Source organism: Erythrolamprus reginae, chromosome 1 (genome assembly GCF_031021105.1).
Source record: "Erythrolamprus reginae isolate rEryReg1 chromosome 1, rEryReg1.hap1, whole genome shotgun sequence".
Lineage (NCBI taxonomy): Eukaryota > Metazoa > Chordata > Lepidosauria > Squamata > Dipsadidae > Erythrolamprus > Erythrolamprus reginae.
Window position 1 is genome coordinate 122,450,520 of NC_091950.1, and position 25,876 is coordinate 122,476,395.

Here is a 25,876-nt window from a genome sequence, read left to right on the forward strand (position 1 = left end):
AATGTTGTGGTCATATGACATGCACTTTACAACAGCATTATTTAGTGATGGAAATTCCAGCCCCAATAACATCAGTTTGGTCTAATGCAAGGGTGTGCAAACTGTGGCTCTGGAGCCAAATGTGGCTCTTTCATCCCTCTGCTGTGGCTCCCTGTCACTCAAAATATGCGTCACAACCACCAATATGTGACATCCGCCAGCACGCGATTTATTGAAATTTTTGACCCATTTTTTTTGGTGGTGGTGGTGTTCAAAATGTTTTTGTTGCATGCAGCAATAAAAATTTCCTGTAGTAGTTCATTGATTTAATAAATGCAATACACTATAGTTTTTTTTAATGTAGCATAAAGGTAAACCAAATAATATATGCAGTGCTATCTTCATTTTACATGTCAAAAGGGTTTTGTGGCTCCCGGTGTTTTCTTTTCTGTGGAAGACGAGTCCAATGGCTCTTTTAGTATTTTTTACTTGGGTTGCCAACCCCTGGTCTAATGGATAAGACACAGCCCAGAAGACTGTGGACTCTAGTTCTACCTCCTTAAGCATAAAAGCCATTCACTCTTTCTCAGACCATCCTATCCCGTCCTATCTCATCAGATTGTTTTTGTGGGGAAAATAGGAGAAGGAAGGAGTATTAGTATTAGTATTGCCACTTGACTTGACTTATAAAAATAATAAACGTGGGACACACAAAAAAATTAAGCAAAGAGTATCTATACAGGAAATCCTCAACTTGTAACAGTTCATTTAGTGATCGCTCAAAGTTACAACAGCATGAAAAAAAGGTGACTTACAACTGTTTTTCACAGTGGCAACCTTTTCAGCATATAATCAAAATTCAGATTCTTGGTAACTGGTTCATATTTATGATCTTTTCTGTGTCCCAGGGTCATGAGATCACCTTTTACGTCCTTCTGACAAGGTCACTGAGGAAGCAGATTCACCAAATAACCTATGCTAACTTACAAACTGCAGTAATTTACTTAATAACTTCCAAAGGACAACAGGGTCCTTAGGGAGTTGGATGGTATACAAATGGAACTAAATAAATAAACCAAATAATAAACAACTCAGGCAAGCAAGGTCATAAAATAGGGCAAAACTCACTTAACAAATATATCACCTAACAACATAAATCTTGGGGTTCAATTGTGGTCATAAGTCGAGGACTATCTATAGAAAATAATAAGAGTTGGAAGGGAGATTTTAAGGTCTTCTAGCCCAAGCCCCTGCTTGAGTAGGAGATCCTATTTTATTTCAGATAAATGGTTATCCAGTCTTTTTTTTTTTTTTAAATCTGCAGTGATGGGGAACCTACAAGACAAGCCTTTCCATTGATTGATTGCTCTCATTATTAGGTAGATTTATTGATTCATCCTTAGGCTGTTCCATTGGTTGATTGCTCTCATCCTTATAATCATCAATTTAAGTCAAGACTTCTTTGTTATCTCATTACATGGGTGAATGCTGGCTGGCAAGTGGCCAATATCCTACTAGGAATGGACAGATGGGACATTCCCCTCTGCACCCCCCCCCCCAGGGTGCTGAGGCAGGTTTGCAAGACAGTTTACTGAAAAAGTTATTTGCATTTGCTCTAGTTTAGATTCTTTTTAAGCAGAGACAAGGGGATAAATTGGATAACACATTTGACTGTCTATCCAGCATTCTTTGGATTGTATAGACTCCAAGGATGTGACAGGATTCCTGGCAGAAGATAATCAGATGTATATCTTCCTTTGGCTGGAGAGGAGGTGCAGTGGATATTTTTACCCAGAATTGGATTGGATGAAACAAGCTAAAGTTTGATTCCAACAAGGCAGAGTTGCTTTTTGCCCAGAAGCCATCCATGTTTGGGCATGGTCTCTATGTTGAATATGGCCAGGATTGTTCTGATGCCGAAAAAGTTCTTAATTTAGGGGGTTCTACTTATAGGACTGCATCCAGAGTCTCAACTTTGGCCAATATGAGAATTATTGAACAGAAGCTGACCATCATACACATTCTCTTTAGCTAGACATTCTCTACCTGGAGCTGCTTTTGAAGGCCACCCAGAAACTGCAATTGATTCACCAATACGGGTGCTGGGAAGCCACTGTTGCATTGCTTCGTTTACGTTGAAATGCTGCATTGGTTGCCAGTATGGTTTTGAGTACAAGTCAAGGTGCTAGTTTTGACCTATGGTATGGTACCAATCTCTATATGGCCTGGGTCCATATTATATATAGTGCAGTGTTCTGTCGGGCTCTCTGGTAGAATCCTCCCAAAAATTCACAGGCACAAATTTCACACACACACACACGTTTGAAAATTCAAAACAATGTTCTTTATAATGAAAATTCACTTAAACTAAGCCCTCTTTTGGTATAGCAAAGAGCACTCGTCTCCAAACAAACTGGTAATTTATACAAGTCCCTTATCAGTCCTGTGATACTTAGCTTGAAGCTGTGAGGCAATTCAAAGTCCTTCTTTCACAAAGTGAAACACACTTTGCTCTGGTTTAATTTCAAAGCAGGGAAAAATCAGCACACAAAAAGTGAAAGTCAGTAAAGCAGTCATGAAACACAACAAACAATCAGATAAGCCTCCACGATGGCCAAACCCACAGGCTGCTATTTATAGCAGCCTCACTAATTACCACAGCCCCACCCAACCACAGGTGGCCTCCTTTTCTTTGATAATAATCTCTCAGTTGTTGTTGCCTATGCATCGCTCTCCGCACGCGTGGCTGTATCATTAACTCTTGTTCTGAATCCAAGGAGGAGCTAGATAATTGATCTCCTTCTGAGCTGTCTGCCACACTCTCCTCCTCCCTGTCACTCATGTCTTCTTGGTCAGAGGAGCCTTCATCAGCAGATTCCACCGGGGGCAAAACAGGCCTGCAGCATGTGGATGTCTCCTCCACATCCGCAGTCCTTGGGGCAGGAGCTGGGCCAGAGCTAACCACAACAGTGCAGTACTGTCTTTGACAAGTAAACTCTGCCCTCCCTATACAATTCTCTCAGAAAGTGATGTTTTGAACTCGTCTCTCTTTCGATATTGGAGGAGCTGAGGGCTTAAAAGTAGACTTTCTACAGTGGCCCTTACTCAGGGATACTGTATATAATGCCCTTTTTGGGAACCCAGTGTTGTAGACCTATTCAGTCCTCTGGTTTACAATGACAAGGAAGAGCTTCAAGCAAAATTCAACAAATTTTAATTTGAAATTAATCTAGGTTCCTGGAGGAAATAGATATTATTTTACCTTTGTTTAATAAGGATGAAAGAATTAACAAAGTCATGAGCTTTCCTGGAAAAGTATGTTGTAAACCTAGGAACTGAAGAGCTAATTCATGTAAGTAGTTTCCTGCTAAGAATTTCTGACTGAGCAGATAGCACCTTGGTAATCTCATGTATTTTTACTAATCATAAATTTAATAGCTCCTTCAATATTTATACAGATGTATGTGTGTGTATGAATATGTGCCTACATTTCTAATTATATTCTACTTTTTGCAAAGGGATATTTTAGTCTTTTGTACTATAGTTTAGGCACACTTAAAATATGCATTCAAAATATGTTTTATGTATTTATACTGAGTATCCTGATAGAATGGACCCATTGTCTTACTTGAGCTCAATCTTCAGTCTTGCTAGTTTTATATTATTCTTGTTATCTATCAAAGTCTTACTTGATTTGCCCTCTATCTGAAAGGGTTCTTCTCCTGTGCGCTGCTTGGAGAGTCCAAGCATCGGTTATCTTCTCATCTGATTGCCCAGAGACTGAGTTGCAATTTCTTTGGCCACCTCTCTTCTTCCAGCTGACCTCCAGGTTTTTTCAACTCAGTCAGGCCAAAGAGACACACATTCAGTTGCTCCTGATTAATATCCCTAATTGTAGGATTTCATTAGATTAAATTCCATTTAATTGGACTTCTATTGCAAAAAAAAAAAAAAAAAAAAAGGTACTGTGGCATTTGTGGGAGGCAGCATCTGTGCCCTGAGTGCTTTTCGGATCTCCGGCTAGCTGCCATTGCCATGCGTTCTGGCTCAGGACCGGCTTGCTGGGAGACTGTTGGACAGTCTTCGGCTTAAAAGCTTCAATTTTGGCTGCCGCTTGGAATCTCTGCTCGGGGGACTGCCCTTGCTAATCGGCTCGCTATGGGCAACCATTTTGGTGGTTGTGGGTTTCTTCTATATGTTCAACTATCAGGGTTTCTTTTTAAGAAAAACAAATCCATTGATGAAGACAAATTTTAAAACTTGAAAGCTTATCAAAGAGATGCACATTTGCTTTCTACTGAGAAGGAGGAAAAAAGTTTATTTTGAAATAGTTTTAAGTGGCTGAATCTGACAACATTGGGATTTGTTGCATGCATATTCTTTTTGTTAATTGAACAGATGACAAATATTACCAGGTGTAGCCAAAGCAAAGTGATATTAACCTGGGATGAAATGTGGCTATCATTTGTGGTATTGTACATTGACTCCTGGAAGCAACAAAAATATTTTTTAATTTTTTTAAATATATATTTTTATTGGTTTTTTAAATGTTACACACACAGACTGCACATCATACAACATAAAAAGTGCCCTGTGAAGGTGCACCCACCACCTAACAAACATACATACCCCACCACCAATTTGGAGGGTCTATACAAACATCTTTGACATTCTTCTAAGCCTGGATCTGCATTTTATTTACATATCAAAGAGTGATTCTAATTTATTTATTTATTATTTATTTTTATTTATTTATTCATTTGTCCAATACTGTACACAAATACATAGGAAGAAAAATAGACATGTAGTAATATATATAAGGGTAAAGGGAACTTAGAGGAGAGGATATATGAAAGAAAGAAAATATATATGATAAGTGAGAGAAAGGAAAGACAATTGGACAGGGGACGAAAGGCACACCAGTGCACTTATGTACGCCCCTTTAATATTTAATATTAAATATTAAATTCTTTAATATTTAAGAGAAAAACTGCATCCTATTTCACAAGGTGATCTCATTCCTGGATTTATTTTATTTTTTAAATGCAGAAGGATGAAAGAATACTGGATATTTGGCTTGATGACAAGGAAGATCTGCAGACATTAAGGACCCTGCAAAAACAAACAAACGGAGTTAAGCCATAAGGTAGGTCTTGCTGCAACAGTAGTTTTTCCTTTTAACCTTGAGATTCCTACTATTGTGTTTCCAATCCATGTCAAAGTTAGAAATACCAGATTTGTCATGTCATAGGCCACATACGCTTGCACCTTCAGTGACTCAACAACAGGCACTCCTATTTTATTGCATAATAAGTTTTGGCAATGCAACTTTTCCCTTCCCCCCTCCTGTCTACACTACATCACTTGTTGAAAACATGTTATCTTTCCTAATCTGTAATAATCAATTACAGACTATGGGGTTTTTTTTAATGTTTTTTCTTGACAGGAATCAGGGAGGAGGGACAGATTGCATTAAAAAAAAAAGTGCTGGTTCATAGATGCCTTCCAAAGCGGTGACGTTCAGTATGACTACTTGTGTGTGTGTGTGAGAGAGAGAGACTGTGCGCAGAAAGCAAGGGAGCATGTGTGAGAGAAAGGGTGAGGGAGAGCGATCTCCATGACAACTAACCCAGCCAGTCTGTGTACTCCCTCCTTCTCTCCCTCCCTCCCTCTCTCTGGGCAATCATTTTGGATAAATTCTGCTCTGAGAAAGGTCACGTGAAGGAGCTGTGAGAACCACAGCAGGTATTTGACTCCCAACTCAGCCGTCCAGTGTCTCTTGTGAATAGGGCAATTTTTACTATTATTTTTTGGGGTCTGGGAAATTCAAAACCAAGCATGGCGTGGAAAAGAAAGCCTGTTCTGCATCAGGTAATGAAAACTTTTCCATTTTGTCTTTCTCTTGCTTCTTTCCACTTGCATTGTTTCTCCTTCGTTGCTTGCTCTTTCCTGCTTAGAACGGCATGTCAGCATATGTTTTGGAAGTCCCAATCTTGGGAGTGATGTCATGTTCAGCACTTGGACTTTGTTAAGCAAAGAAGGAAGTAGTGAGCCCCCCCCCCCCCCCCCAATCCACATAGAGAGTATTTGGACTCGGTGAATTTTATACACGGGTTACTTCTGTTTAATTATAAGATATGTTCCAAACAACAAAGAGAAGGGGGCAAATTAGGACATTTTCTAGTGTGTGACAGATGACAGATTTAAAACCACCTCAAACAAGGTGGTTTCATTCAAAGTTTGCTGTACTTTTCTCCTGGTTGAGATACCTACAGCTGCAGACTGAGACTATTATTCGAGCATTGTATGAACAAAAAATGTCAGTGTGACAAATAATTATCCAGTGTTTGTCTTATGTGTGTCTGTGCATAGAATAAAGCTCTTCAGAATAATGTCTTTTGGGGAACTGTTTTTGATCTCGGCTTGTTGCATGAGAATTTGAATTGTTGCTGGTAGGTGATTTAAAATAAAGATATCTTAAATGGATTTCCCATGGAGGTAAAGCAGAAGTATAATTTTAACAGAGTGTTCCACAACATTCAGTGAGAATGTTTTTCTTATTTGTTTTTGTAGTTTTATTTACTTTGGTTTGTCTAGTAGGACTTGTTTCTTAATAAAGGGTGAGTGCTTTTTCCTTGTCTTTTAAGGGAGAGTGCAATAAGGATTTTCAACCCCTTTTATGGTAAACTCCTTATGTGTGCAGATGTAAGCAGAGCTTTAAGAAAATTCAATTTAGGGGAGCAATTAAAGATTTAAAAGAAGTGCCTCAGGTTGTGATTTTATAATAGGTACAGTCAATTAATGTATGATAAAACCAGACAACCTGTTGTTCAGACAAATAAACAAACAAACCCATGCAATCTAATATACAACCAAACACACTAGAATGGCAGTAATAATTTAGGATTTCTGAAGCCATACTGGATGATCAACTGGGAACTATGCCCATTGTTCACATTCTTGCCATTGTATGAACATGGGACATTTATACCCCAGGCCTACGTTTCTCTCCTCATCATTTTCTAATACCTTAAATGACATCTGCCGTCCCGTTGCCTTTTTATTTTGGCTAAAGAAAGCCCTGCAAGATATAAAGCTAATCCAGATATGCAAAGGGGTCCCCACCCAGCAGGATGCTTTTAAAAAAATATGTAGGCTCCAAGTTTTCCTCTTTCTTCTATATAGAAATGTTGGGTATAGTGAAATTTGGATAACCAAGGCTATCCAAGCAATGGGGGGTGAGTAAGGATGTAGGAGAAGCTTGTTGAAATTTAACAGACCAAAAGTTCTATTAACTGATTTATATGCTTCTGTAATCAGTAAGTCTCCTCTATGGATTCAGATCAAGCCTTTGACATGGGGAGTGGCCTGCAAGATTTTAGCTTTCTTTTTTTGAGTTGCTCAAACAGAGTGGCCTTTGTGTTCCTCTGCACAATGAAAGACACTTCTGATTGGGGCTGGTGAGCCTGCCAGCATAATGTCAAATTAGGATGGCCTCTTTCCACTTTCTGCAAGTTGATTGAAAATAAAAGTTAGGTTCACAAATTAGGTAGATCTCCCCCCCTTTTTGTTCATTTGTTAATTATAGTACTATTGTGGCTGGTTCATAAAAAAAAAGAAAGCCACAGCATCAAGTTAAATGAAAGAAGCGAGAATGGAATGTTGCATGATATAATTATGACATAATATGTACACAAGAGTTTATCATTTCCCATGTCAAGGCCTATATTAGGTAACCTTTAAGTGAACTCCACAGAATTCAATGGGTCTTATTTTGGGAAGGACATGCACAAGATTGGGGCACAATTCCTTTCCTTTCCTTTCCTTCCCTTTCTTTCCCTTCCCTTCCCTTCTTTTCCTTTCCTTCCTTTCTTTTCCTTTCCTCCCTCCCTTCCTTCCTCTGTCTCGCTCTGTCTCTCACCTTTATACATTTTATATATAAATCAAGGCACCAAACATGCCTAATATTCTTTCTTCCTCCAATTTCTCCCCAAACAGCAACCCTATAAGGTGGGTTGGACTGAGAGAAAGTCACTGGCACAAGGTTACCCAGCTTCTTTGATTTGATTTGATTTGATTTGATTTGATTTGATTTGATTTGTATGCCGCCCCTCTCCGAAGACTCAGGGTGGCTAACAACAATAAAGAAAACAATGTAACAAATCCAATATTAAAAAGTAATCTAAAAAACCCCAATTTAAGAGACCAATCATACAAACAAGCATACAATGTATAAATTCTATAAGCCTAGGGGGAAGGGAAAAAATTTCAATTCCCCCATGCCTGATGACAGAGGTGGGTTTTAAGGAGCTTGCGAAAGGCAAGGAGGGTGGGGGCAACTCTGATATCTGGGGGGAGCTGGTTCCAGAGGGTCGGGGCCGCCACAGAGAAGGCTCTTCTCCTGGGTCCCGCCAAATGACATTGTTTAGTCGACGGGACCCGGAGAAGGCCAACTCTGTGGGACCTAACCGATCGCTGGGATTCGTGTGGCACAAGGCAGTCCCGGAGATAAGGCATGCATAAGGCAGGACTAGAATTCAGTCTCCTGACGTGTAGCCTATTGCTTTAATCACTAGATCCAAGTGGCTCTCTAAAAAGAGCCAGAGCTGAAGAAGCTTCTTGGATTAGAAGTGAAACACCTTCAACCCCCCTCCCCCCAGAAAGTGCAGTTGCCTCTTGGAAAAAGCACTTTGGGTTAACATTTATATATTTTTTCCTGTTCTAAAATGCAAAACAGCTTTAGTCATACGCAACAGCTTTGAGATAAGTGTTGAGGCATTTATGTTGCTTTTTCATGAACTAATGAGTAATGGCCTTTTGAAAGCTTAGTCAGACATACAGTATATATAGGTGCCAAATGCATTAAGACATGTCTGAAGAGATGTTTGAATGACTCTGGATTCTTGCATGAGCAGAGGATGATGCAAATGCAGAGTACAGTGGTACCTCTACCTAAGAACACCTCTACTTACGAACTTTTCTAGAAAAGAACCAGGTGTTCAAGATTTTTTTGCCTCTTCTCAAGAACCATTTTCCACTTACAAACCTGAGCCTCCGAAACTGTAACTGGAAAAGGCGGGGAGAAGCCTCCGTGGGGCCTCTCTAGGAATCTCCTAGGAGGAAACTGGCCCAGAAAAGGCGGGGAGAAGCCTCTGAGGGGCCTCTCTAGGAATCTGCGAGAGCAATTATGGGCTTCTCTAAATATGCCCATATTACTCCAACACTCCGCAGTCTGCATTGGTTGCTGATCAGTTTCCGGTCACAATTCAAAGTATTGGTTATGACCTATAAAGCCCTTCATGGCACCGGACCAGAATATCTTCGGGACCGCCTTCTGCCGCACGAATCCCAGCGACCGGTTAGGTCCCACAGAGTTGGCCTTCTTCGGGTCCCGTCGACTAAACAATGTAGTCTGGCGGGACCCAGGGGAAGAGCCTTCTCTGTGGTGGCTCCGACCCTCTGGAACCAGCTCCCCCCTGAGATTAGGATTGCCCCCACCCTCCTTGCCTTTCGTAAACTCCTTAAAACCCACCTCTGCCGTCAGGCATGGGGGAATTGAAACATCTCCCCCTTGCCCATATTGTTTTGGTGTTTGATTGATTGTGTGCTTGTTTTTTATATATATTGGGGTTGCTTTTATGAACTTTTTAACTTAAAACTGTAATTAGATTGGTAAATATTAGATTTGTCATTATGTATTGTTTTTGTCACTGTTGTGAGCCGCCCCGAGTCTATGGAGAGGGGCGGCATATAAATCCAATAAATCTAATCTAATCTAATCTCCACCCTCCCTGTGGTTTCCCCAATCGCACACATTATTTGTTTTTACATTGATTCCTATGGGGAAAATTGCTTCTTCTTACAAACTTTTGTACTTAAGAACCTCGTCACAGAACGAATTAAGTTCGTAAGTAGAGATGCCACTGTATTATTTTCGAAGTCATTTCCTGATTTCACCCACACTGACACCAAATACTTAAAAGGTCTGTACTTCCAATTATGTTATGCAAAATGGACACCAGCAGTGACAGATTTAAATCATTTTACATTCTTTGATATGAATCAGTCCCATAATCTTACCAAAAAAAAGTTAAGTGAAACTGGGATTTAGAAATCAGAGTCCCTCCATCCATCCACATTTATCATCATTTTTTTCTTAAGCAACCTCATAATCTAAGAAAGAAAAGCTTAAAAGGTAGGTGAAATACAGGAGACTTGGTTAAAGCAGTGCTTCTCAATCTTGGCAAGTTTAAGAGACATGGTCATCAGCTTCGACAATTCCCCAGGCAGTCTCTGTCCACGCCTCTTAATTCTTGCCAAGATTGAGAAACACTGGGTTAAGTCTTCTGGAAGCCACACCAGGATTTCTCCATCACACAGACACTTTCCCCTGAGCCCAATTCATCTTTTTCTTAAACTTGCATAATGTCACATACACATGGATCTATTTGCACACAAAAACACTCAAATGCATACTGTGTTTCCCCAAAAATAAGACCCTGTCTTGTATTTTTTTGAGCCCTGAAATAAACACTTGGCCTTATTGCCATGCACTCAAAAGCTCAATTGGGCTTATTATCAGGGGATGTCTTATTTTGAGGGGAACAGGATAGACCTGTGCTCAAACAGAAATTTCACTTCACTTTCAGAGCAGGAAATATTCATACTCTTCAAGCTTGACATACAGCTTAGCAGGGTTTGATAGAATAGAATTTATTTTATTTATTTATTTATTTTTATTTATTATTAGAGTTGAAAGGGACCTTGCAGGTCATCAAGTCCAACCCCCTGCTCAAGTGGGAAACCCTACACTACCTAGATAGAATAGAATAGGATAGAATAGAATAGAATAGAATTCTTTATTGGCCAAGTGTGATTGGACACACAAGGAATTTCTCTTTGGCATGTATGCTCTCAGTATACATAAAAAGACAAGATACATTTATTAAGAGTCATGAGCTAAAACACTTAATGATTGTCGTAGGGTACAAATAAGCAATCAGAAAACAATATTAATATAAATCGCAAGGATTCAAGCAAAAAGTTACAGTCATATAGTCATAAATGGCTGGAGATGAGTGATAGGAACGATGAGAAGACTAATAGTAATAGTAGTGCAGCTTTAGTGAATGGTTTGACAGTGGTGAGGGAATTATTTGTTTACCAGAGTGGTGGCATTCAGAAAACTTGTAAATAGAGAAACTTCTATGTTTTGAATTTGCCTCCAGTCCTTATTAGATCAAACCATTTCCTTGAAATTTTTAATAGTGCAACTATTGATTTACTTGGAAGCTTTGATTTCTGATCAAGATCAGGAAATGACTTCTGGACCCTTTTACAAACCCTGGGTCTAAGAAAATTTTATTATCTGCATTCCAGCTATGGCATGCTATGCCAATGGAATCTATTTAGCTCTCCCCCCAAAATCTGTCCTTTACAAATAAATTCAGTTCTTTTAAAATGGCTGCAGAAAGTTGGGTACAGTACAGGTAGTCAAATTACAACTACAATTGGGACCAGAATTTCCTGTGCTAAGCAAGATGGTTGTTAAATGGGTCACCCCAATTTTATGATACTTTTCCCATGGTTGTTAAGTAAATCACTGCAGATGTTAAGTGAATCATGGAGTTGTTAAGCAAATCCACTTTCCCTTGATGACTTTGTTTATTGAAAGTTGCCTGGAAAGATTGCAAATGGCAATCAATAACCTTCAGTTGCTCCCATCTGTCATAAATATATGCTGGTTGTCAAGCACCCAAAGTTTGATTGCATGACTAGACAGTTGCTACAACGGTCACAAGTGCGAGGATTGATTGTAAGTCACTTTTTTCAAACCTGTTGTAACTTTCAACAGTCATCAAATGAATGGTTGTAAATTGAGGATTATCTATACTAGGTAGAATAGGCTATTGATCTGATCGAGCAGTTGATATTCTCTTTTTATGAATTTAAGTTGTTTTAAGGGGATATTTATTTATTTATTTATTTATTTATTTAATTGGATTTGTATGCCGCCCCTCTCCGAGGACTCGGGGTAGCTCACAGCATATATAAAAACAGAACAATAATGTAATCCAATTAATACTACAATTTAAAAACAATTAAAAGAAAAGATTAACCAAACAATTAACTTATTAACTAAACATTCAGCAGTCATACTTAAGGCATTCAGTGGTCAGGGGAAGATCTAAAAGTCCCAAACCTGGCCGCAAAGATGAGTTTTTAAGCTCTTTCGGAAGGCAAGGAGGGAGGGGCAGTGCGAATCTTTGGGGGGAGTTGATTCCAGAGGGCCGGGGCTCCCACAGAGAAGGCTCTACCCCTAGGTCCCGCCAACCGACATTGTTTGGTCAACGGGACCCTATGGAGGCCAATTCTGTGGGACCTCACCGGTCGCTGGGATTTGTGTGGCAGAAGGCGGTCTCGGGGATAATCTGGTCCTGTGCCATGTAGGGCTTTATAGGTCATAACCAACACTTTGAATTGTGCCCGGAAACTGATCGGTAGCCAATGCAGTCCGCGGAGTGATGGTGAGATGTGAGCATTTCTTGGAAGGCCCAAGACTGCTCGCATGGCTGCATTTTGGACAAGTTGAAGTTTCTGAACACTCTTCAAAGGTAGCCCCATATAGAGAGCATTGCAGTAGTCGAACCTCGAGGTGATAAGGGCATGAGTGACCGTGAGCAAAGACTCCCTGTCCAAATAGGGCCGCAACTGGTGCACCAGGTGAACCCGGGCAAACGCCTCCCTCACCACAGCTGAAAGATGGTGTTCTAAGCTGCGGATTGAGGAAGACGCCCAAGTTGCGAACCCTCTCTGAGGGAGTCAATAATTTCCCCCCCCCCAAGGTGATGGACGGACAGATGGACGTGTCCTTGGGAGGCAGTACCCACAGCCACTCTGTCTTGTCTGGATTGAGTCTGAGCCTGTTGGCACCCATCCAGACCCTGACAGCTTCTTCGGTCAGTAAGTACCCAATGCAATATCCTTGTGCTGGTAACAGAGATTTGATAAGACTCACATGCAGCATTGTGGAAGGTAGAGTTTCATTAAATCCATCCTGAACATGAAGCAAAAAAAGGGCTGGAAATGTGAAAGGATGTAGCATTTATGTGCTTTACTAGATCAGTTTCAGAATTTGAAGAAAACTCAAACAAACTCTCGCCTTGGTATTTGACATAAACTGGAAGAGAAGGAGCATTAGCCCTCTCAATTTGATAATGGTTGGATAGCGGCCCTTTTATTGGTATAATCTTTACTATGCTTTTTATAATGGCACAGTACAATATGTGCTCAATCATTGTGACTTCTAAACCATATAATGACTGAGTAGTTTCTTTTAAGTTTGTCATTTTGATTTTTAATCTCTTAACATTACCAATCAAAGACAATGTACAAGTTATTCCATCTTTATCTCTTCAATTTTTAATGATGAAATAGCCCAGTGAATGGTGAGGAAAACGTACAAGATATTATAAATATCGTATCCCTGTTCCAAATTTAATAAATGAGACAGAGGAAACTGCGCAATAAAATGGTTTTCTGAAAGTGTCCCTAATTTTATTTGTTATATTTAAACCTAGAGAGCATTCTTATAGTTTATAAACATATTAAATACAGTATACTGGTCTTTCCTCAGTAAAGTGATTTGGAGTAGGCATCCAATGTAGTCTTATAGCTTTGACTAATAGAGAATTTCTAATAGTACATATCAAAATATAGCAATCTGAATATATTTATAATCATTTCCTGTGCACCTTCCTCTGGAAAATAGAACAAAAATATGGTTTTAACCGTTCTTCAGTACAGTTTCCACATATTTGTTCTGTGTGAGGCCACACACATATTGTCTTATCAGTGGGAAATTTAAATAATGTTCATAGGAAATAATTAGAAATAAAATTGCATGTGTTAGGTTAGTGTAATGGGAACAGAGGGCCCATACAATCACAAGCCAACCATGTGCTCAGAATGAGTCACCTGACCCCTGAGGGCCAATACAGGGGAAAAAAGGCTTTATCAGACTTCTGGGCCAAAAGAAGTTTGACTTTTTTGGAGAGTTAGCTGGAGTCCTGGATGAGGAGTTTACCCACAGGCAAGGCTGCAATTGTTTCGCTTCAGTTAACATTGCATTAGAGGGTTTTTTGGTGTGTCTTTTATCTCTTTTTCAACTAGGGTTTGTGTTATGTGGAACCTTATCTTCTTTTGGCAAAAGTTCATGTTTGTTTCAATCCTGGAATTGACTGGTGGCTTTCTAGCGTCCATTTCAGCTGGGCTGAGCTATAGACTCCCAAATGTACAAAGGTTTGTTTGTTTCCCCCTTTTTTAGTTAGCCAAACCTAGGGTGAGGTAAGGATTTCTCCTTCAAGCCTTTTCTAGATCCCCAGAAGGACCAGGTGGAAGGAAGAAACTGGTTTATAATGGGGGAGGGAGAAGCAGACAAGGGAAGTTTTCTCCTTTTCTAGTCCTTTGTTGATCCCTAGACAGAATTTTATCTTCAGGCAGAGGCTTAGTTTCACCTGGAGGTTGCTTTTCCTTTCGGAGTGACATGCAAACATTATTTTTAAACTAGAATAGGAAGTAAGATGACTTTGTGAGATGCCCCGAGTCTTCAGAGAAGGGCGGCATACAAATCTAATAAATTATTATTATTATTATTATTTTATAATTATAACCTCATTGTCTGAAGTGTATAAGATTTGTTGCAAGTTTTATAGGCCATCTCCTTTGTCATAACATTACAATCAAAACAACTGAAAGGACATTTAAATCAAAAGGAAATAGCCAGAGGTGGAATTCCCATAAATTTCCTACCGGTTCGCTCATGTGAAAGAGTGAGCATGCATGCTCTCTTTGGTTGCATGTGTGCCTTCTGTGCGTGCACGTGACCTGCGTATTTGTGTGACCTGTGCATGCGAGTGACCTGTGTATGTGTGCGGCCTTCCGCGCATGCACTTTGCGAGTGACCTGTGTATGTGTGCGGCCTTCCGTGCATGCATGTCTGTGGCTTGAAAACATGGCTAAATAGGACGGCATAGTGCTTGGGCAGGTGGGTGAGTGGGCAGGCCCACCCGCAGGTTGCTACTACTGGCTGAATATCACCTATGGAAATAGTCCACCATAATGAGTATAGAATATATATTTCTTCATGTGCCCAATCACACTTGGCCAATAAAGAATTCTATTCTATTCTATTCTATTCTATTCTATTCTATTCTTCTAATACTGATTGGGCAGGTTTATGTTCTGCTATTTAAGAAATTGGTTTAATATTAAGCCCTATTAGGAGAAAATAAGGTAACCCTCTCAATTTGAGCATTGCTAAGTGTGCTGGCTCTCACTTCCTGAATTTTTATGGCCTTCTCTATTTTGAGGATGTAGAGGCTGGGGAAGTTGGGAAGAGAAGTGTCAGCATTTCTGAACGCCCGGATTGGAGATGATTTGTTGATAAATTAAAGCTTATCAGAACACATTAGAAGCAGGCTTGATTGCTTCTCTCCTTGCTACTGGAATTAGCCACTCAGGTTGGAATGGGACTATTGAAGAACAGTGTTTGCATCCCCAAGTATTAAACCTTAAGTATGATTGCTGAATGTTTGGTTAATAAGTTAATTTTTTAGGTTAATCTTCTTTTTCTAATTGTTTTTAATATTATAGTACTAATTGGATTATATTACTGTTCTTTTTTTATATATGCTGTGAGCCGCCCCGAGTCCTCGGAGAGGGGCGGCATACAAATCCAGTTAAATAAATAAATAAATAAATAAATAAAATATTTTTAGATGGGCTGCAATAATATACTGGACAATGGTTTTGAATATTGTTGAGATATCTGAAAGATCAGGAAAAAATACTCTTCCTTCGAAGTCCTAACAAAATTCTAGCATAGCCAGTACTGTTCGCACCTCGTGTTTTGAGATCATGAAAAGATGTAGATCTGTGATGGCGAACCTATGGCACACATGCCACAATTGGCATACAAAGCTATATTGGTGGGCAGGGAAGCTCAGGTCTGGCGTGCATGCACACGTTGGCTAGCTGATTTTTGCGCCTTCTGGAGCCAATGGGAGTCAGGAGACATCCTGTTTTCAGCTTTCAGTTGTGATTTTATGATATTGATTATTTTATATTAAGGTTTTTTAATTGACTTTTAAAATTTTAAAATTAGATTTGTAATGTATTGTACTATTGTTATGTTGTGAGCCGCCCCGAGTCTTCAGAGAGGGGCGGCATACAAATCTAATAAATTAAAATTAAATTAAATTAATTAAAATTAAATTAAATTCGAGGTGGTGGGGGAGGCCATTTCCGCTCTCTTAGAAAGGCTCTGAAGCCAGGGGGAGAGTGAAATATGGGTATGCCAGGAGTGGGATGTGTGTGTGTCACACATGCAGGTGCAGGGGGTGCATAGGTATGGGTACGCCTCCTCTTTTGGCATGCGTACCCAAAAAAGGTTTGCCATCACTGACCTAGGTAATCTACAGTACTTTTAGGATTCTCTATAAGTTGATTATTCACCAACTTCTCAACAGATTTCCCAGGAAAAGATAGATTGGAGACTGGATGGAACTTGTCTAATAAACCTCAACTCAAATAGAAGAATCTTAGTTAACATTACAATATGCCACCCACTCACTTCACACGACTTTGCCCAATTGGCAAAGAACCCATTAATTAAAAACAGTCATGATCACATGCATACATACAATTCATACAATTTGGCCATGTCAGTTGTTAGTTCATGGCCCCCCAAAGCCAGGTTTTTGTGGCCTTATGGAAGGCCAGTAGGGTGGGAGCAGTACGGACATCGGGGGGGGGGGGGTAGTTGGTTCCATAGAGTTGTTAATTGATAAAAATAAGCACAAACTAATTGACTCAAGCCATCTCCGTGAAGTCAATAGAAGTGTCAGGGCAGTATGTTTGTCCCTTGTTTGTACATATGTTACTCCAGAATTGATAGTATGAACTTTCCCTGCTGGTTTTCATTTTTGCTGGATGAATTGCAGACAACTAATGTAAATAGTATTGTTATGTGGTGTCAGTAGTGGATATTTTATTATTTCTTGGGGATTTACAACCAGCTGGGGGAAACTAATTCGCAAAACTGTGGCCAAGTGCAATCAAATATTTTTTCAAGTATTTTAGTTTTTGTTAAGCCAAGAGGAAAAGCTGTTCTTTATAATCCTATTTAAAAGCTTGGCCAAATAACCTGTTTAGCATGTTATTTTCCTCCTGTCCTGCAAAGGAAGGTACTTTCCAGAACACAATTTGAAAGTATATAATTTCCAAAAACGGGGACTGCTAAGATGATGAATTGGCTAATTTCAAGGCAAACTCAAAGAATCCTCTGCTTACTTTTAATATTTGACACGATCCCGTTTGACTTCTCAAGGTTAGGTCTGAAGAGTGTGTGTGTGTGTGTGTGTACAGAGAGAAATGGTAGACTCTGAGGAAAGGCAAAGGATCAATCAACTTCTCAATGCTTACACTTAAAAGTGGCTCTTTTCAGTTCCACCTTAGTAGGCTAATATGAACTAGTAAGAACACCAGATCACAATGAAGTAGTGGACTTGTATAAGTGAGAGTCATGTCCTGCATTTCTAGGGTTATTACAATAACTCTCCAGTAGGTTCAATCAGAATTGACATGATTCTATCTGAATGCTGACAAAGCACCATTCCCGAAGGAGAAAGTTACAGTATTGGGATGTTAAACAATACCCGCATATGTAGCCTGAAAAAGTTCAAAGATAAGTACTTAAATACATTATTTCTTAATACAGTACTATGCATATAGTAGCTTTCCAGGGGTGGGTTCCTTCTGATTGGGACCAGATCGCCCGAACTGTTAGCAACCTGTTGGTGATGTGAAGATAGCATCACGGATCCAGTTCTGTCTCATCCAGTCTGTGCGTGCCGCTAGCTTTTGGGAGGATTTGTTGGCAATTTTTTCGGCGTTTCGATGGCTTCTCCTTGTCCTCTGCTGTGAAAGAGCCCTCCCGCCTGTCCTTGGGTTAATACCGACCTTTATTTCTTCACCTGAAGCACAGCTGGGCAGTCCCTCATCTGTGTTTTGGGCTGAAACCACCTTCTGAGCATGTGTGGAAGTGAATTTGCACGAGGGGACATGCATAAATGCAACATTGCGATGCGAGTCGGTGGTGAAGGTATGTGAATCCCACCCCTGTAGCTTTCTCTCCAAAGCTGAGTAGTAAACTGGCGATAGAAAAGCAAGGGTTGGATACGACTGTTGTTAGTCTTAAAGCAAAGGATAAGATTATGTCCCTTCTCCCCTTTCATGTACAAAAAACAAACCTATTAGGAACCATGTTTTTTTCAGGATGGAAGCAGAGTGACAGCATCTTTTGGTATTCTCAGAGCAGCAGGTTAATTTAGATATGGCGTAAGATGTGTGGCACATGCAGATCAGCCAAGCAGCAGAAGACAAAGACTGTCAGGAAGGAAGGGTCAAAAGAGATGGTGAGAAGATCTCTCCTTAGTGGCCCTTCCCAGGTTCCAGCATTTCTCAGTTAAAACAGTTCTCTTGTGTGCCTAAAATTAGGGCTGCCTGCTTTTTGTCTCTTCATGCAACAATGGTGGGAATATGATGTGTTTGGCCGAATTAATGTGGAATAAGCCTTGCTACAAAGCTCAAAGTCTCCCGAGCAAAAGTGCTAACTACCCTGATGTATGCTAATGAGGCATGGACTGTATATAGGAGACAATGCTAGGCCAGTGATGGCGAACCTTCTTTTTCTCGGGTGCCAAAAGAGCGTGGGCGAGCACTATCGCGCATGCATGGGTGCCCACACCCATAATTCAATGGTTGGGGAAAGCGAAAACAGCTTACCCTGCCCTTTGAAGGCTCTCTAGAGGCTGGAAACGGCTTGTTTCCCAACTTCTGGTGGGCCCAGTAGGCTAGTGTTTTGCTCTCCGCAGGTTCCAAAGGCTTCCCTGGAGCTGGGGGGGGGGGTTGTTTAAAAACGCTCTCCCCCAACCTCCTGGAGGCTCTCTGGAAGCCAAAAACATCCTCCCAGAGCCTCTTTGAGCCAAAAAGCAGCTGGCCAGCACACACATGCACATTGGAGCTGAGCTAGGGCAACAGCTTAGGTGCCAGCAGATATGGCTCCACGTGCCACCTGTGACACTCGTGCGTGGGCGAGCACTATCATTGTGCTAGACAACTGAATCACTTCCACATGGCCTGCCTCTGTAGAATTCAGAGGATCCAGTGGCAGGATAAGTTGCCTAACATTGAAGTCCTCTCCAGAGCAAGCCTGCCATCAGTTCCCACCCTGATGATGAAAGCCCAGAGAGAGATAATAATAATAATAATAATAATAATAATAATAATAATAATAATAATAACAATAATAATAATAGTAATAATAATAACAATACTGGGCAGGCCATATTACTAGGAGGCCAGACCATCGCATCCCTAAACATCTCCTCTATGGTGAGTTGTCTAAAAAAAAGCGATTGCATGGGGTACAAAGCCTCCTTCAAGTCCCGTGATATCAACACCACCTCCTGGGAAACCCTGGCATAAGATTGACCAACCTGGCACATGCTGATCCACCAAGGCTGCCAGACATCTTGAGGCCAGAAGAACATTCATAGCAGAAGAGAAGCGAGCACTCCGCAAAACCAGAGCTGCAAATGCTGCGACAAGTATGCCCACACATTTATTTATTTATTTATTTATTTATTTGTTTGTTTGAGTTGAAAGGGACCTTGCAGGTCATCAAGTCCAACCCCCTGCTTAAGCAGGAAATCCTACAGCTCAACCAAATGACAGTCCAATCTCCTCTTGAAAATGTCCAAAGTTGGGGAGTTCACAACCTCCGCTGGCAGGTCGTTTAGGAAGTTCTTCCTTATTTCCAGGTTGAATCTCTCCTTGGTCAGCTTCCAACTGTTGTTCCTCGTCTGGCCCTCTCGTGCCCTTGAAAACAGTGTGACTCCCTCCTCTCTGTGACAACCCCTCAAGTAGCTGTAGACTGCTATAATGTCCCACCTGGACCTTCTTTTCTCTAGGCTATCCATGCCCAGTTCTCGCAATCTCTCTTCATAAGTCTTGGTTTCTAGTCCCCTAATCATTTTGGTTGCTCTTTTCTGCACCTTCTGCAGAGGTTAAGGGAATCTTGTGATCATTAAACAAATCAAGTGTTCCCCATTGACTTTGCTTGGGAGAAGCTCTCTGGGGCGGTTACAAATGGTGATCACATGAGCCTGGGGCACTGCAACTGTTGTAAATAGTGCTGCTTGCCAAGAGCCTGAATTTTGATCACATGACCATAGTCATAAGTGCGAGGACTATATATATATTTTAAAACACCATCATAACTTCAAACCTTAATTAAATGAATGGTTGTAAGTTGAGGTTTACCTGCATAGTGGGGAATCTCGTTCATTCTTCTTTAAGTGATCTTAAATTTTAATAAAGAAAACAGAGCCTTGGATCATATGGCCATCATCTACAAACTGATCTCCATGTCACTAGAGAAGAACATTGTGAGCAACACATTTGGGTAAGAGGAGATAGGTTTTTTTAAAAAAACCTAGTAGGCTATATAGATTGCCCTTCAAAACAACTTAATTTTTAAAACAAGGGCATTGGCTATTTTGCATCATTTTATAGGCAAACACCATATATAGTATTATAATGCAAATCAATAAGTTTGAATTTGGATTTTCTATGGGTCATTGAAACTTGGATGTCACTGCTATTTCTCCATGAATCTTTCACAGAGCTGAATGGTTTGGCAGCATTGTTTTTCTCCACAGTTCATTGAATCTAGTTTTTGAAGAGTCAGAGTGCCCTAATTCAGGAGGTGTACGCTTAACAAGCACATAAACCTATTCACATAGAGCTTTCAGAATCAGCAGATACCTTTTTGGGACATTCAGTGTGTTAGTACTATTTGATTTGATTTTATTGGATTTGTATGCCGCCCCTCTCCGTAGACTCGGGGCGGCTAACAACAGAAATAAACAGCATATGACAATACATGTATACAGGGGTGGGCTGCTGCCTGGATGGGGGGGGGACGTATTGGGGTAGGGAAAATGGAGCTCCACCCCAGATCACCCAATTTGCACTGAAAGATGTTGAAAGAAAGTGCAGGGCATCCTGCATAAGCCACGCCCACAGTGTGGTAGTAAAAAATTTGGTAGCCCTTCACTGTATGTACATTACTGGTTGGGTTTGGCAATATATAAAACAAACCAACAATGTATGCTTAAATGTATTGAAACACTATAGCTTTAAGAGTGTTGGAAATTGCCATAAAATGGAGCCAGAAGCATGATTCTCTCTGCTATTTCTGTTATTTACTCTGTGACTGCTGTAGTAGGAACTGTGTGTTAAATGCTGGTTAATGTATTTGTAAGCTGAACAACTAAGGCTTATAGTATTGTATATGTGTTGAGAGTTATTAACTGATTTAACTATGTATGACTAGGACTGTTCAACTTGATTACGATATTTGCCAAGGTAAATAATATTTTATACACTTTAATGTATAAAATAAAGCTTGTATGACCAAACCATTACTTATGTCTCTGGGCTATCAGCTGGATATCTGCTAGACCTCTGTGTTTCCTCTGTGCATATGCATCTTTGACAACTCAGAGATCACTGCATCCTCCTTAACACAATGTATATTCAAACTTTTTATTTAGGCTAAGTTGCAAGATGATTGAAGAGGGGAAAAACCTTTGTAATGTATTGGAAGTGTGGATACTTTTGTCCACAACAGAATATTATGTGGTATTTTTTTGCATCCAAACTTTGCAGAATACTATGTGACATTTTAAAAATTTGTTTAGAAAGTACAGTAAGTATTGTCAACCATGGTGAAGATCGCTTATTTGAGTAATAATTTTCCTGTAGATGAAAGTCAAACTAGTTATTGCTTCTAAAAAAAGGAGTTATCATTAGAGACTTCATACGGTGGAAACTAATATCCAGGACTTACAACCATTGCTTGATAAAGAAATAATACCAATGAAAAGCATGTAAGGTTTATAGACAAAGTTATTTTAAAATATTCAATATATTTTCTGTTATAATTACATTATTTCGGAATGAAGCTTTTCTGTTATAATATTAATTGATGCTTGTATTATCCTTGCCTTAAATGTGCATGTCTGTCTAAATTAAAGTGATTGTGAATTGGTGGAACAACAGTTCTATGTACTATAGTAATGATTCTGTTTGTTTGTTTACATCTAAAGTTGTACATTGCTTTAAGAATAATAATAATAACAATAATAACAATAATAATAATAATTATTATTATTATTAATTAGATTTGTATGACGCCCCTCTCAGATTACAGGGGAAAGATAATGATCCTATTAAAATGAGACCAGACTGAAATACTACTATGCGTTCCACATGGGGCTGCCCTTGGGGACTATTTGGAAGCTTCAGCTTGTGCAGAACGTGATGGCATGGGCAGTTAAAATGCTGGCTGCTTTTGGGCATGTGGTACTACTGTTCTGTAAGCTGCCTTGGTTTTCAGTATATTTCCAGAGCCTATTCAAGATGTTGGTAGTTACGTTTAAAGCCATTTGTGGATTGGTACTGGGTTACTTATGGCAGTGTTTCCCAACCTTGGCAACTTGAAGATATTTGGACTTCAACTCCCAGAATTCCCCAGCCAGCATTTGCTTCTTTGTTTTATTTGAATTTCTAGGCCGCCCTTCTCCAGCGGACTGTAGTGTGTTGTCAGACCCTGTATCATGACTGTATTGACAGTTATTTTATTATTTTAACTGCTGTGTATTTTTATTTGTTATAGTGTATTTGGTTTATGAAGTTATCTATCTCATTGTAAGTTGCCCAGAGTTATGAGTATGAAATGAGCAGTAATATAAATTGATTAAAGAAATAGAAATAATAATAAAACTCACTATAAGATGTATATGTTAAGCCACTCAAAGACCAGAAGAAGGGAGTTGGATAGGTATTCTCTGTTAAACTTAATCAAACATTAAAAATATAATAGATTCAAAACAGATGTGAACATTCTATAATAGCCTATTGTAGACACACATATTTCTTCCAAGAAACATGGCTTAAAAAAAAAAATGTAGTCTGCACATAAAATTTGCTTATGATATATCCAACACACTCATGCTATCAATAAATCACAAAATAGGTACTTATTACAATTTCAGGTGTCATAACAATATTGGAAAGTAAATAACAGATTACCAAATTGAAGACAGCTAGATATAAATCATTACTAGGTCACTTATGCCTGAAAAAAACCTTTTGGAAAAAGTTCAAATTAATGCTCATACATAACTTGTAAGAGAGAAAGTTAACTTAGAGTGCTGCTGCCATAATTTCCTCCTGTGAGACCCCAAATTTAGCTGCAATTAAGGAATAATCATGGCTATTCCTAAGAACCACCAGGAAATTCTTAGGAGGAATTTCAGAATCAATGTCCCAGTCATGTATTTAAGTATATTTATTATTTCATGTAAAACTAGTTTTGTCTGCCTTTTCCTATGGAAAGCAGGATTTCTCCTTAGGAACAGCTTGATAAATAAAATGTCAAAACCAAGTACTGTATATGTTACAAAATGGAAATATGCAATGTATTAATAAAGTGCAGTTCCTAGGTGAATATAATATTTACATTTATTCCAGACATCTATTCATGTAGATTTGTAAGATCTGTTTTTCAATTCTAATAGGTACCATGTGGTCCAATTTCCAGTTTTATATATGAACAAGAGAGAAGTAAAGTCCATGGAAAACATTGGGACTACAGCAGTGGTCCTCAACCTTTCTACGTTGGCGGCCTGGCATGTGGCAGGAGGGGCATGTGAGGTAGCAGGTGCACACAACTCTATTGGTGCAAGTGGCGGGTGTGGCATGCCCTCCATTTTCATGAGTAGAGCTTTATGCACCTGTGCCCATCACTCACGCGATGCAATTTCAAACAAGCCAGGGCCCAGTGGTTGGAAAAATATCTAGAAGTCGCACTGTGACCAGTATATTGATTTTTCAATGTCACTGCAAAAAATTACTGATGGACCAAGCTCAGCCTTATTTATTTATTTATTTATTCATTCATTCATTCATTCATTCATTCATTCATTCATTCATTCATTCGATTGATTGATTGATTTGTATGCCGCCCCTTTCCGAGGACTTGGGGTGGCTCACAACATATCAAAGAAAACATAACAATACATCTGGATCCAATTAATGTAATTAAAACACCTAAAAGTTCTAATATAATTAAAAACATTAATTACCATTCACTCCGTGAAACACACTAAAACACTTGTTGGTCGGCGGGGGGGGAGATCTACAGTAATACCTCATGATACGAACTTAATTGGTGCAAGGAGGAGGTTCGTATGACGAAAGGTTCGTAAGACGAAACATTGTTTCCCATAGGAAACAATGTAAAGTCAATTAATCCGTGCAACCAAAACCCCCCCGCAAAAAACCGGCTTTCGGCGACTGCTGGGAAGCCGCGCGGCTGTTTTAAAAGGTGACAGCCGGCCTGGGGGGCTTCCCAGCACCCCCCGAACCTGGGTTCGGGGTTCGGGGGGGTGCTGGGAAGCCCCCCAGGCCGGCAGCGACCTTTTAAAACAGCCGTGCGGCTTCCCAGCTGTCTCCGAACGCCGAACGCGGAAGTTCGGCTTTGGCGTTCGGCTTCAGGAGACAGCTGGGAAGCGGCGCGGCTGTTTTAAAAGGTGACAGCCGGGCTGGGGGGCTTCCCAGCAACCTCCCGAACCGAACCCGGGGTTCAGAAAAATTTTGCCTCTTCTTACGAACTTTGTTCGAGTTACAAACCGGCGTTCGGGAGGCTTCTGGGAAGCCCCGCCGCCCGGCTGTCACCTTTTAAAACAGCCGCGGGCTTCCCAGCAGTCTCCGAACGCCGGTTCGTAACTCGAAAAAAGTTCGTAAGAAGAGGCAAAATTTTTCTGAACCCCGGGTTCGTATCACGAGTTGTTCGTAAGACGAGGGGTTCGTATCTTGAGATACCACTGTATTTATTTTCTTGGTAAATATTTTTGTAGTGAATCTTAAATTCAACAGATTGCATCCATAAAAGCAATGTAGTAAAAATAAATGATGTTTTCAAATCATGTTTTCTCATAAGTACTGTAAATTCTATTTCTCATTAGTAAAGACTTGCTCCTGTAAGCTCCTTAAAACCCACCTCTGTCGTCAGGCATGGGGGGAATTGAGATACTCCTTTCCCCCTAATCCTATACAATTTATGCATGGTATGTTTGTGTGTATGCTTGGTTTTAATAAGGGTTTTTAGTTATTTTTAACATTAGATTTGTCATGTGCTCTTTTATTATTGTTGTTAGCCGCCCTGAGCGTACGGAGAGGGGCGACATACAAATCTAATATAAGTAAGTAAGTAAGTAAGTAAGTAAGTAAGTAAGTAAGTAAGTAAGTAAGTAAGTAAATAATAATAATATTTATTAGATTTGTATGCCGCCCCTTTCCGAAGACTCGGAGCGGCTCACAACGTTGTTAGTTGTGAAGTCGTGTCCAATTCATCATGACCCCATGGACAGCGTTCCTCCAGGCCTTTCTGTCCTCTACCATCATCCAGAGTCCATTTAAGCTCACGGCAACTGCTTCAGTGACTCCATCCAGCCACCTCATTCTCTGCCATCCCCTTCTTCTTTTGTACTCAATTGTTCCCAGCATTAGGCTCTTCTCCAGTCAGTCATTATTTCTCATTTGGTGGCCAAAGTATTTGAGTTTCATCTTCAGGATCTTCTAAAGCAGTGATTTTCAACCTTTTTTGAGCCGCGGCACATTTTTTGCATTTACGAAACCCTGGGGCACATTGAGCGGGGGGGACGGCTAAAAAAAGGTTGGACAAAAAATTTCTCTCTCTCTCTCT

General features: G+C 40.0%; 1 protein-coding gene across 5 annotated transcripts in view; it reads left to right on the top strand.

The window, feature by feature from the left end:
• Window positions 1-25,876, top strand: part of DENND2B (DENN domain containing 2B) — a 189,750-nt gene that overhangs the window by 40,073 nt on the left and 123,801 nt on the right. For 3 of the 5 annotated variants that reach the window (XM_070763630.1, XM_070763631.1, XM_070763634.1), the window contains exon 2: window positions 5,029-5,125. The gene's annotated coding sequence lies outside the window, so the exon portion shown is untranslated. Of the gene's footprint in view, window positions 1-5,028; window positions 5,126-5,534; window positions 5,851-25,876 lie in introns of those variants that run through there. The other 2 variants (XM_070763633.1, XM_070763635.1) reach the window with 2 other exon arrangements.